The 14,575-nt window shown below is 38.1% G+C and overlaps 1 protein-coding gene across 2 annotated transcripts in view; it reads left to right on the forward strand.

Moving 5' to 3' along the window:
* Window positions 1-14,575, forward strand: part of CRYBG3 (crystallin beta-gamma domain containing 3) — a 126,212-nt gene that overhangs the window by 18,272 nt on the left and 93,365 nt on the right. The window lies entirely within an intron of this gene.

The raw sequence follows: 14,575 nt of genomic DNA on the forward strand, positions 1-14,575 counted from the left end.
TGAGGTCTTCCACTGAGACATTTAACTTCTCTGTGCCTTGGTTTTCTAATCTGTAAATTGGGTCATCTAACCTCCACTCTCCCTTTCCCCTAGGAAGTTCTTCAATTTATGTTGTGTTTACTCAAATGCTCCTGACAATTACGAGTGTTTCTGAGGACATAGAAGTTAATGATCTATTTGTACATGTCATTAGTATGTGATATGTTTGTTTAGCTCATAAGTGAACTGGCTTTCTCTGTATCTACAGAACAACCATGAAATCATATATGCTACACTTATATGCAGATAGTTATTGATAAGTGTGGTTAAAAATCTCTGAAAACTGCTAAACCTTATAATACTTCTTTTTCATCATAAGTGATTTCCTAGAAATTGGATGTTTGTGTTGGTTGGGAGTGTGAGGCTAGGATCAAGTTCTGACAGCTGTTCCACATTCATGGAGTTTGGGCCCAGTTCCTTTCTTTTTAAATGACTTGTGACAGTCAGTCAAGGAGAAAGCTTGTCAGGGATTCCCAGGTACATTAGCCTGGTCAGTGGAAGGACCAGAAAGTCAACTGAATCCTTCTTTACTGATAATTCTTCATTGCTCTTAAACATTACATGAGGTCCAGAGGCCTTAAAGATGGTAAAGGTAAAGCTGTTTTCAATGTTTATTTCTGCCTTGTCCACCATAGTTAACAATATAAATATTTTTGAAAGAAAAAAATCAGAATCGCCTTGCTTCCCTTTCCTTTCTTCTTCCTTTGTGAGTTTGGCTACTAACTCCTGCCCCCTCGGTTTTACAGCACTTCCTGCCTGTTCTTTGGCAGCCGGTCATTAGTCAACTCACTGGTTTACCACTGCATGGACTCTGTAGCTTTCTCTGTCTTGTTCAGTTTTTACATGTCCTGAGTTGCCCAGCTTCAAGATTTTTACTTCTCATTTTATGTGCAGCTTTGCTCTTGAGTTGTCTCACAGGAAGCATGTGTTTTACTTTGAAATCTCCAACTAAAAGGTTTCTTTATCAACCAGTTCCTGTCATTCCCTATCTTAGTCCTTCATTGCCTCTGAGCCCACCTTTGAGCTTCAGCAAACCTTCATGCTTTCCCTGCTCTTTTTTCTTCTCCAGGTCGCTACTTGTTTGCCTTTTCAACCTGGAACTGATAGGTATCACTTCAGCTGTTAATCTCACTGAAAAAAATGTTGGTCTTCAAACTTGGCCCTGAGACTTTAGTTTCCAGTAGAACTATTTTCTATCTGCAGAGATTTTACTCCAGAAATTATTCTGGCCTCAGTAAGTGTATATGGTGGGCAGTATAGTGGCTGGGCCTCCATGGTTACCATCTTCTCTATCCATTTTTAATACATTGGTTTGAATGTTTCGGATACTTTAAGTTTAGGATTTGGGCCCCCAAGTAAATAGTTATAGTCATGAAAGTCATTCTCTTATGATTTGAGGCCTATAGGATTACTTATATCAATACATGGGCAGTCTGGTTAGCCTCTCACTGGTGTAGTGGAAGCATTTTGGGCCATGTAAGCTTGTTTGTTTGCTATACTTTCTGCAAACTACTGGTAGGCTTGCTCATCTTTGCTGCACAGACCCAGTTGTGGTGGGACCTACTATTGCCAGGCATCAAAAATATGTATTTTGCAGATTATATTCCTCTGTAAGTTATTACATGATATTGGGTATAATTCCCTGTATATAGTGAATCCCTATTGCTTCAATTAAAGAAAAGAAAAAAAGTACATATTTTGATAATATCAATAGTTAGGCCCATACTTTGGGGGACTAAAAAGGTTAGCAACGATATTTATGATCCTGTTATTTTAAATAGTCTCATTTAAAGTTTTCTCACTTGGCAAGTAGCATAAAACATTCATTTGTTTTCTTTCTAATGAATGGTTTTCTGAAACATAGTGCTCCATTGTAAAGTGACATTTCTTGCCACACTTCCATCTTCATAACCTGAATTTTATGATAATGCCTTCAATGATAAGGAAAAATGTGCACCATTTTTCCTCTCCAGTGTAAAATGTAACAGATTTATGTACAATAAATGTTTTTATACATTTCTTTTTGTATTTGACCTTGAGATACCAAATCAAGGTGTTGAAGATTGTTTTGTTATAAATTTAAGCTACAAAAAAAAATTGTATTTTTTTAAAGAACTAGAGACTATAGAACCTTTGTATTATTTTTGTACATAATTAGATTCTTGGTTCTTAAAATATATATGCTATACAAATTTCACTGTTTTGCTAACATTGAAATCTGTTTCTCACATGTGCATCTACCATTCCACTGAAATATATATTTCTTCTGTATTAATCAGTTTTTATATCTAGCTGGTAAAACTTCCAGATATTTAGTCTTTACTCTATTCAGTTTTTCTTTAGGGAATGTGTATTCTTGTCTTGTAGCCTTAGACTCTTGCTGCGTTCATGTCTATCGTTTTAAAGAGAGGGAAGGCATGTTATAACACCATGCTCCCTTCTGCCTACTTCAGAGAACTGTTCATCCCTTCCCACTTTCCAAGGCTCACCCCCTAAATGCCCCCACGGGTGATACTGGTCTCTAATTTCCTGCCTTCTCCTGGACTTCACTTTTCACGGTGTTCATTTCTCCATCTTCACTGGATTCTTCTATTTCACTCTTAATATGTAAAAAAATTTTTTTTTCTTTCATTGGTCTGGTTTCCTTTCAGTCTATCATTTCATTTTATTGCTACCCTTTACCCAAAGATTCCTTATGGAAGTCTGTCATAATCACTGTTTAACTCTTAATGCTTTCTCATCTGACTCTGGTCCCCCTTCCTGGTTTGCTTAGACATGGGAAAACTAGTATTGTGCCTCACATACGTGTCATAGGTGTTCAGGTCAGTCGCTCAGTCGTGTCCGACTCTTTACGACCCCATGGACTGCAGCACGCCTGGCTTCCCTGTCCAACACCAACTCTCAGAGCTTACTCAAACTCATTTCCATCGAGTCATTGATGCCATCCAACCATCTCATCCTCTGATGTCCCCTTCTCTTCCCACCTTCAATCTTGCCCAGCATCAGGGTCTTTTCCAATGAGTCAGTTCTTCGCATCAGATGGCCAAATATTGGAGTTTCGGCTTCAGCATCAGTGCTTCCAAAGAATATACAGGACTGATTTCCTTTCAGATGGACTGACTGGATACCCTTACAGTCCAAGGGACTCACAAGAGTCTTCACACCACAGTCCAAAAGCATCAATTCTTTGGCGCTCAGCTTTCTTTATAGTCCAACTCTCACATCCATATGTAACTACTGGAAAAACCATACCTTTGACCAGACAGACCTTTGCTGGAAAAGTAACGTCTCTGCATTGTAATATGCTGTCTAGGTTGATCATAGCTTTTCTTCCAAGGAGCAAGTGTCTTTTAATTTCATGGCTTTAGTCACCATCTGCAGTGATTTTGGAGCCCCCCAAAATAAAGTCTGTCACTGTTTCCATTTTTTCCCCATCTATTTGCCAAAAGTGATGGGACCAGATACTATGATCTTAGTTTTCTGAATGTTGAGTTTAAAGCCAACTTTTTCACTCTTGTCTTTCACTTTCATCAAGAGGCTCTTTAACTCTTCACTTTCTTCCATAAGGGTGGTGTGATCTGCATATCTGAAGTTATTGATATTTCTCCCAGAAATCTTGATTCCAGCTTGTGCTTCATCCAGCCTGGCATTTCATATGATGTACTCTGTATATAAGTTAAATAAGCAGGGTGACAATATACAGCCTTGAAGTACTCCTTTCCTGATTTGGAACCAGTCTGTTGTTCCATGTCCAGTTCTAACTGTTGGTTCTTGATCTGCATACAGATTTCTCAGGAGACAAGTCAGGTGGTCTAGTTTTCCTGTCTCTTAAAGAATTTTTCAGAGTTTGTTGTGATCCACACAGTCAAAGGCTTTGGCGTAGTCAATAAAGGAAAGTAAATGATTTTCTGGAACTCTCTTACTTTTTCGATGATCCAACGGATGTTGGCAATTTCATCTCTGGTTCCTCTGCCTTTTCTAAATCCAGCTTGAACATCTGGAAATTCACGGTTCACGTATTGCTGAAGCCTGGCTTGGAGAATTTTGAGCATTACTTTACTAGCACATGAGATGAGTGCAATTGTGCAGTAGTTTGAACATTCTTTGGCATTGCCTTTCTTTGGGATTGGAATGAAAACTGACCTTTTCCAGTCCTGTGGCCACTGCTGAGTTTTTCAAATTTGCTGGCATATTGAGTGCAGTACTTTCACAGCATCATCTTTCAGGATTTGAAATAGCTCAACTGGAATTCCATCACCTCCACTAGCTTTGTTCATAGTGATGCTTCCTAAGGCACTCTTGACTTTGCATTCTGGAATGTCTGGCTCTCAGTAATTGATCACACCATCATGGTTATCGGGGTAGTGAAGATCTTTTTTGTACAGTTCTTCTGTGTATTCTTGCCACCTCTTCTTAATATCTTCTGCTTCTGTTTTTGTCCTTTATTGAGGCCATCTTTGCATGTAATGTTCCCTTGGTATCTCTAATTTTCTTGAAGAGATCTGTAGTCTTTCCCATTCTATTGCTGTCCTCTATGTCTTTGCAATGATCACTGAGGAAGGCTTTCTTATCTTTCCCTGCTATTCTTTGGAACTCTGCATTCAAATAGGTATATCTTTCCTTTTCTCCTTTGCCTTTCGCTTCTCTTCTTTTCTCAGCTAATCTTTCCTTTTCTCCTTTGCCTTTCTCTTCTCTTCTTTTCTCAGCTATTTGTAAGGTCTCCTCAGATAACCATTCTGCTTTTTTGCATTTCTTTTTCATTGTTGTTAAGCAAGAGTAATTCCATGGAACCTGACCTCTTGCTACCCATCCCATCAGTAACGTGTTCTCAGTTCTTACTGTATATAACCAGTTGAGACACTTGATTTTCCAAGTTGTCTTCTTTCCAGAAGTTGTATGTTTTTATATTTGCTCTTATGACCTTGTACATTCTAGTTTCTGTTCCTGCCTCTGGCCATTCCCTTGAGTTTCCTTCACTGATTCTTTTTTGAGGGGAGTGAAATAGAAAAGAATAGCTTTATTGCTTTTCCTGGCAAAGGGAGCCACCGCAGACTAATGCCCTCAAAACTCTGTTGGCATAAGAGGAGGTAATGAGATTTATAGTAATGGTTCAAAGAGGAGGGTGTGATCAGCTCATAGCCATTCTTTGATTGATTGGTGGTGAGGTAGTTGGGAGTCAGCATCATCAATCTCCTGGTCCAAACAATCTGGAGTCTAGATGCTTGTGGGAAGCACATGGTTAACTTCTTTTGGTAGGAGTTTCAGTATCTGCAAAATAGCTCAAATATAGTGTTAATGTATATTCATTTAGGAGGGTACCAGGACCCTGCCCCAAAGCTATTCTGTTGTTTCCTTTTTTATTTTATTGAAGGATAATCGCTTTATAGAATTTTTTTTTCTGTCAAACCTCAGCATGAAATAGCCATAGGTATATATATATATCCCCTCCCTTTTAAACCTCCCTCCAATCTCCTGCCCCTCTAGATTGACACAGAGACCCTGTTTGAGTTCCCTGAGTCATACAGCAAATTCCCATCGGTATCTATTTTACATATGGTAATGTAAGTTTCCATGTTACTCTTTCCATACATTTCACCCTCTCCTCCTCTCTCCACGCGTCCAGAAGTCCATTCTCTATGTCTTTCTCTACTGCTGCTGTTGCTGCTGCTGCTAAGTTGCTTCAGTTGTGTCCGACTCTTCACGACCCCATGGACTGCAGCCTACCAGGCTCCTTAATCCATGGGATTTTCCAGGCAAGAGTATTGGAGTGGGGTGCCATTACCTTCTCCGCTGCTGCCCTGTAAATAAATTCTGCAATACCATTTTTCTAGATTCTGTATATATGTGTTAGAATATGATATTTATCTTTCTCTGACTCACTTCACTCTGTATAATAGGTTCTAGGTTCATCCACCTCATCAGAACTGACTCAAATCATTCCTTTTTATGGCTGAGTAATATTCCATTGTGTATATGTACCACAACTTCTGTATCCATTCATTTGTCAACGGAAATCTAGACTGCTTCCATTTCCATTCCAGTTCCATCTAGAACTGCTTCCACTGTTCTAGCTATTGTAAATGGCGCTGCAATGAACAATGGGATACATGTGTCTTTTTCAATTTTGGTTTCCTCAGGGTATATGCCTAGGAGTGGGATTGCTGGGTCATATGGTGGTTTTATTCATAGTTTTTTAATGAATCTCCATACTGTCTTTCATAGCGGCTATATTAGTTTACATTCCCACCTACAGTGCAAGAGCATTCTCTTTTCTCCACATCCTCTCCTGCATTTATTGTTTGTAGACTTTTTGATGATGGCCATTATGACTGGTGTGAGGTGATATCTCATCAAAGTTTTGATTTCTATTTCTCTGATAATGAGTGATGTTGAGCATCATTTCATGTGTTTGTTAGCCATCTGTATGTCTTCTTTGGAGAAATGTCTGTTTAGGTCTTTTCCCCACTTTTTGATTGGGTTGTTTGTTTTTCTGGTACTGAGCTATATGAACTGCTTGTATATTTTGGAAATTAATCCTTTGTCAGTTGTTTCATTTGCTATTATTTTCTCCCATTTTGAGGCTTGCCTTTTCATCTTGCTTATAGTTTCCTTTGCTCTGCAGAAGCTTTTAAGTTTCATCAGGTCCCACTTGTTTACTTTTTTTTTATTTACATTACTCTAGGAGGTGGGTCAAAGCAAGAAGATCTTGCTTTGATTTATGTCATCAAGTGTTCTGCCTATATTTTCCTCTAAGAGTTTTATAGTTTCTGGTCCTACATTTATGTCTCTAATCCATTTTGAGTTTATCTTTGTGTATGGTGTGAGGAAGTGTTCTAATTTCATTCTTTTACATGTAGCTGTCCAGTTTTCCCAGCACCATTTATTGAAGAGGCTGTCTTTGCCCCATTGTATATTCTTGCCTCCTTTGTCAAAAATAAGGTACCCATAGATGCATGAGTTTATTTCTGGGCATTCTATCTTGTTCTATTTGCCTATATTTATGTTTTTTGTACCAGTGCCATACTCTTGATGACTGTAGCTTTGTAGTATAATCTGAAATCAGGAAGGTTGATTCCTCCAGCTCCATTCTTCTTTCTTAAGACTGCTTTGGCTGTTCAGGGTCTTTTGTGTTTCCATATGAATTGTGAAATTTTTTGTTCTAGTTCTGTGAAAATGTCATTGTTAATTTGATAGGGATTAAATTAAATCTGTATTGAATTTGGTAGTTAGTTATTTTCACAATGTTGATTTTTCCTACTAGGAACATGAAATATCTCTCCATCAGTTTATGTCGTCTTTGATTTCTTTCATTAGTGTCTTTTAATTTTCTGTGTACAGTTCTTTTGTCTCCTTAGGTAAGTTTATTCCTAGATATTTTATTCTTTTTGTTACAGTGGTGAATGGGATTGATTCCTTAATTGCTCTTTCTGAAATCTCAATGTCAGTATATAGAAATGCAAGTGACTTTGGTGTATGATTTTGATTCCTGCCACTTTGCTAAATTCACTGATTAGCTCTAGTAATTTTCTGATACTATCTTTATGGTTATCTATGTATAGTATCATGTCATCTTCAAACATTGAGAGCTTTACTTCTTCTTTTCTGATCTGGATTCCTCTTATATCTTTTTCTTCTCTGATTGCTGTAGCTAGGACTTCCAGAACTATGTTGAATAATAGTGGTGAAAGGACACCCTTGTCTTGTTCCTGATCTTTGGGGGATGCTTTCAGTTTTTCACCATTGAGAATAATGTTTCCTGTAGGCTTATCACATATGGCCTTTACTATGTTGAGGTAGGTTCCTTCTATGCCCATTTTTTGAAGAGTTTTAATCGTAAATGGGTGCTGAATTTTATCAAAGGCTTTTTCTGCATCTATTGAGATGATCATATGGTTTTTATGTTTCAGTTTGTTAATGTGTATCACATTGATCGATTTGCATATACTGAAGAATCCTTGCATTCCTGGAATAAATCCAAATTGATCGTGGTGTATGAGTTTTTTGGTGTGTTGCTGAATTCTATTTGCTAAAATTTTGTTCAGGACTTTTTAATCTATGTTATCAGTGATATTGGCCTGTAGTTTTCTTTTTCTGTGTTGTCTTTGTCTGGTTTTGGTATTGGGGTGATGGTGACCTCATAGAATGAGTTTGGAAGTGTTCCTTCCTCTGCAGTTTTTTGAAAGATTTTTAGAAGGATAGATATTAGCTCTTCTCTAAATGTTTGATAGAATTCTCCTGTGAAGCCATCTGGTCCTGGGCTTTTCTTTTGGGGGATTTTTTTTTTATTATGGCTTCAATTTCAGTGCTTATAATTAGGTTGTTCATAATTTCTATCTTCCTGGTTCAGTCTTGGAAGATTGAACTTTTCTAAGAATGCAGTGAAAGTGCTGCACTCAATATGCCAGCAAATTTGGAAAACTCAGCAGTGGCCACAGGACCGGAAAAGGTCAGTTTTCATTCCAATCCCAAAGAAAGGCAATGCTAAAGAATGTTCACACTGTCGCACAATTGCACTCATCTCACACGCTAGTAAAGTAATGCTCAAAATTCTCCAAGTCAGGCTTCAGCAATATGTGAACCGTGAACTTCCAGATGTTCAAGCTGGCTTTAGAAAAGGCAGAGGAACCAGAGTTCAAATTGCCAACATCTGCTGGATCATTGAAAAAGCAAGAGAATTTCAGAAAAATATCTATTTCTGCATTATTGACTATGCCAAAGCCTTTGACTGTGTGGATCACAACAAACTCTGAAAAATTCTTCAAGAGATGGGAATACCAGACCCCATTACTTGCCTCCTGAGAAATCTGTATACAGGTCAGGAAGCAACAATTAGAACTGGACATGAAACAACAGACTGGTTCCAAATCAGGAAAGGAGTACCTCAAGGCTGTATATTATTACCCTGATTATTTAATTTCTATGCAGAGTACATCATGAGAAACTCTGGGCTGGATGAAGCACAAGCTGGAATCAAGATTGTCAGGAGAAATACCAACAACCTCAGATATGCAGATGACACTACCCTTCTGGCAGAAAGTGAAGAAGAAATAAAGAGCCTCTTGATAAAAGTGAAAGAAGAGAGTGAAAAAGTCGGCTTAAAGCTCAACATTCAGAAAACGAAGATCATGGCATCTGGTCCCGTCACTTCATGGCAAATAGATGGGGAAACAATGGAAACAGTGGCAGACTTTATTTTGGGGAGCTCCAAAATCACTGCGGATGGTGACTGCAGTTGTGAAATTGAAAGACTCTTGCTCCTTGGAAGGAAAGTTATGACTAACCTAGACACCATATTACAGACACATATTACAGACACATATTACTTTATTACATAAAGACAGAGACATTACTTTGCCAACAAATGTCTGTCTAGTCAAAGCTATGGTTTTTCCAGTAGTATGTATGGATGTGAGAAAGCTGAGTGCCAAAGAATTGATGCTTTTGAACTGTGGTGTTGGAGAAGACTCTTGAGAGTTCCTTGGACTGCAAGGAGATCCAACCAGTCCATCCTAAAGGAGATCAGTCCTGAGTGTTCATTGGAAGGACTGATGTTGAAGCTGAAACTCCAATACTTGGCCACCTGATGCAAAGAACTGACTCATTTGAAATGACCCTGATGCTGGGAAAGGTTGAAGGTGGGAGGAGAAGGAGACAACAGAGGATAGATGGTTGCATTGCATCACCATCTCAATGGACATGAGTTTGAGTAAACTCCAGGAGTTTGGTAATGGACAGGGAGTCCTGGAATGCTGCAGTCCATGGGGTCACAAAGAGTCGGACATGACTGAACGACTGACGGAACTAAAGAATCTGTCCATTTCTTCCAGGTTATCTATTTTGTTGGGATATAGTTGTTCATAATAGTCTCTTATAATCCTTTTTATTTCTGCATTTTCTGTTGTAACATCTCCTTTTTCATTTCTAATTTTGTTGATTTGATTCTTCTCTTTTTCTTGAGTCTGGCTAAGGGCTTGTCAATTTTGTTTATCTTCTCAATGAACCAGATTTTAGTTTTATTAATATTAATATTTACTATTGTTTCTTTCATTTATTTTTCTTTTATTTTTGCATTTATTTTTCATTTATTTTTTCATTCATATATTAATAAATAATATATTTCATTTATTATTTATTATTTTATTATTTCTTTCCTTCTACTAATTTTGGGGTTTTTTTGTTCTTTGGAAAAGAAGTTTTTTTAGGTGCAGCAATGAAATTAAAAGATGCTTACTCCTTGAAAGGAAAGTTATGACCAACCTAGACAGCATATTGAAAAGCAGAGACATTAGTTTGCCAACAAAGGTCCGTCTAGTCAAGGCTATGGTTTTTCCTGTGGTCATGTATGGATGAGAGAGTTGGACTGTAAAGAAAACTGAGCGCCGAAGAATTGATGCTTTTGAACTGTGGTGTTGGAGAAGACTCTTGTGAGTCCCTTGGACTGCAAGGAGATCCAACCAGTCCATCCTAAAGGAGATCAGTCCTGGGTGTTCATTGGAAAGACTGGTGTTGGAGCTGAAACTCCAATACTTTGGCCACCTGATGTGAAGACCTGACTCATTGGAAAAGACCCTGATGCTGGGAAAGATTGAGGGCAGGAGGAGAAGAGGACGACAGAGGATGAGATGGTTGGATGGCATCATCGACTTGATGGACATTGGTTTGGATGGACTCCGGCAGTTGGTGATGGACAGGGAGGCTTGGCGTGCTGCAGTTCACGGGGTCACAAAGAGTCAGACACGACTGAGCGACTGAAGTGACTGACTGTTAAGTTGTCTATTCAGTGTTTTTCTTGTTTCTTGAGCTAGGATTGTATTGCTATAAACTTCCCTCTTAGAACTCCTTTTGCTGCACCCAATAGTTTTTGAGTTGTCATATGTTCGTTGTCTTTTGATTTCCCTTTTGATTTCTTCAGTAACCTGTTGGGTATTTAGAAATGTGTTGTTTAATCTCCACGTGTTTGTGTTTCTTACAGTTTTTTTCTGGTAATTGATAACTAGTCTCTAGCATTGTGGTTGGAGAGGATACTTGATGATTTCAATGGTCTTAAATTTACTGAGGTTTGATTTGTGACCCACAATGTTATCTGTCCTGGAGCATGTTCAATGTGACTTGAGAAGAAGATGAATTCTGCATTTGAATGGAATGTCCTGAAAATATCAATGAGATCCATCTCATCTAATGTATCATTTAGGACTTGCATTTCTTTACTTATTTTCTGTTTTGATGATCTGTCCATTGGTGTGAGTGGGGTGTTAAAGTCTCCTACTATTATTGTGTTACTCTCAGTTTCTCCTTTTATGTCTGTTAGTGCTTGTCTTATGTATTGAAGTGCTCCTATGATGGGCACAAAGATATTTAGAATTGTTATGTCTTCCTCTTACATTGATCTCTTGATCATTATGGAGTGTTCTTCCTTATCTCTTGTAATCTTTATTTTAAGGTCTATTTTGTCTGATATGAGGATTGCTACTCCAGCTTTCTTTTGCTTCCCATTTGCATGGAATTTATTTTTCCATCCTCTCACTTTCAGTCTATATGTGTTTTTAGGTTTGAAGTGGGTTTCTTGTAGACAGCATATATGTGGGTTTTGTTTTTGTAGCCATTCAGCCAGTCTGTGTCTTTTGGTTGGAGCATTTAATCCATTTACATTTAAAGTAATTATTGATATATATGTTCCTATTGCCATTTTCTTAATTGTTTGGGGTTGATTTTATAGATCTTTTTTCTTCTCTTGTATTTTTTGACTATATAAGTCCCTTTAACATTTGTTGTAAAGCTGATTTGGTGATACCGCATCCTCTTAACTTTTACTTGTCTGAAAAGCTTTTTATTTTTCCATCAATTTTGAATGAGATCTTTGCTGGGTACAGTAATCTTGGTTGTATATTTTTCTCTTTCAGTACTTTAAATATATCCTGCCATTCCCTTCTGGTCTGCAGAGTTTCTGCTGAAAGATCAGCCTCTAAGCATATGGGGTTTCCCTTGTATGTTACTTGTTGCTTCTCCCTTGCTGCTTTTAATCTTCTTTCTTTGTGTTTAGTTTTTGAGAGTTTGATTAGTTTGTATCTTGGTATGTTTCTCCTTGGGTTTATCCTCTGTGGGACTCTTTGTGCCTCTTGGACTTGACTGACTCTTTCCTTTTCCATGTTGGGGAAATTTTCAACTATAACCTCTTCAAAAATTTTCTCATACCTTTTCTTTTTCTCTTCTTCTTCTGGGACCCCCCCATATTTCCAATATTGGTGTGTTTAATACTGTCCCAGAGGTCTCTGAGACTATCTTCAGTTCTTTCCATTCTTTTTATTTTATTCTGCTCTTCAGAAGTTATTTGCACCATTTTGTCTTCGAACTCACTGATAGGTTCTTCTGCTTCACATATTCTGCTATTGATTCCTTCTAGAGTATTTTTAATTTCAGTAATTGTTTGTCTCTGTATGTTTATTCTTTCATTCTTCTAGGTCTTTGTTAACTGATTCTTGCATTTTCTCCATTTTGTTTTCAAGTTTTTTGATCATCTTTACTATCATTATTCTGACTTCTTTTTCAGGTAATTTGCCTATTTCCTCCTCATTTATTTGGACTTCTGTGTTTCTAATTTGTTCCTTCATTTGTGTAGTATTTCTCTGCCTTTTCATTTTTTTTTTTTTAACTTATTGTGTTTGAGGTCTCCCTTTCCCAGGCTTCAAGGTTAAATTCTTTTTTCCTTTTGGTTTCTACCCTCCTAAGGTTGGTCCAGTGGTTTGTGTAAGCTTAGTATAGGGTGAGATTTGTGCTGAGTTTTTGTTTGTTTTTCCTCTGATGGGCAAGGCTGAGTGAGGTGGTAATCCTGTCTGCTGATGATTGGGTTTGTATTTTTGTTTGTTGTTTAGATGTCCTGCACAAGGTGCTACTGGTGGCTGGGTCTTTTATTCAAGTGGTTTCCTTTGTGTGAGTTCTCACTATTTGATACCCTCTAGGGTTAGTTCTCTGGTAGTCTAAGGTCTTGGAGTCAGTTCTTCAACTCCAGAGGCTTAGGGCTTGATATCTACTTTTGCATGGTTCTATATATTCTTTTCCTCTGGTCAGGTACTCCTGTCCACTCTCAGCTAGTGTTCTGCATGCACTTCTGTGTCTGAAGATGTATTCCTAATGTATCTGTGCAGAGAGTTGTACTTCACATCCACCTACTCCTCCGCCATCTTGTTCTCCTTCCTTCACTGATTCTTTTCTGGATAACTTTCTTTTGGTGTGGATGTTTCTCAAAGTCCTCAACCCTCAACATCGGTCTTTCAAAGTGGTATCTTCCAGTCTCATTACTTCACTTCATCTTTCAACTCTCACATCTCTACCCAACACCCCTCTTGAGCTCTAGACTTGATTTTCAGAGTTCCAAACATTTCTACATACTGCAAATTCAGTCTGCCCCAAAGCCTCATATTTTCAGAGGTGTTCTCTCTCTATATATAAGTTGTTGACTTCCCTGGTGGCTCAGACGGTAAAGCGTCTGTCTACAATGTGGGAGACCCAGGTTCAGTCCCTGGGTTGGGAAGATCCCCTGGAGAAGTAAATGGTAATCCACTCCAGGACTATTGCCTGGAAAATCCCATGGACAGAGGAGCCTGGTAGGCTACAGCCCATGGGGTCGCAAAGAGTCAGACACGACTGAGCAACTTCACTTTCTTTCTCTCTATATATATATTGATATATTTGTTTGGGAGGAGGTAGAGAGCATCGTGTAACTGCCTGGGATGGGAGAAGAGCCTGGAGCAACAAGTACTCTATTTGGAGATACTCAACCAAACTCTTCTTTTGATCCCATGTCTCATATTGTCCTAAGTGGTACCAAGAGTCTTCAGATCCTGAGCTTTTCAGGTGGTCTGTTGACAGTGTGTCTATTGATTATTTCTCCTTGTGATCAAAGTTCCCTGTTGCTGGCACTTGGTGGACGCTTCCTCTGGTCAGTTACCATGCTTTCACCTGCTTTTGCCATCTAAGGCTTTTCTGAAATCTCTTATCTGCTAATATCTATGCTCTTCTCTCTTTGTACTTATAACTTAAAAAAAAAAAAAAAAAAAAAACCTCTTACTGTCATTTCAGAGTGTTTTGCACAAGAGAAGAAATCAGTGTTTGTGGTTTGTCTCCAGTATTAATCAGAATTTTTATCTCTTAGTAGTCGAAAATGTGGAGAGATTGTCGCTCAACAAACTCACACTGTTATAGAGAGGAGGCAGGAGAATTCAGATGCAATTCTACACCTTAATGCTTCCCATTTGTGAACTTAATTTATAACTTACAGACTTAATTTACCGAAAAGAAATCCCGTTAAAAATTAAAGGAGCTATGGCAATAAGTCTGTTTTCAGAATGAGTCATGAGCTAAATAAAATGAATTAAATCTAGATCATAGGTTATGGAATCTCCAAACCAGGCCTAAATAAATTTATGACTTTTAGGCTTGTTCTCAGTAGCTTAGCATCTGCTTTATGTAAAGTTTGACTCTCACCTTATTTTAGAATTGTTGCTCATAACCAATCATACAACGCAGGTGAAGGCCCTGG

The sequence above is a fragment of the Bubalus kerabau genome, chromosome 2 (genome assembly GCF_029407905.1).
Source record: "Bubalus kerabau isolate K-KA32 ecotype Philippines breed swamp buffalo chromosome 2, PCC_UOA_SB_1v2, whole genome shotgun sequence".
NCBI lineage: Eukaryota > Metazoa > Chordata > Mammalia > Artiodactyla > Bovidae > Bubalus > Bubalus kerabau.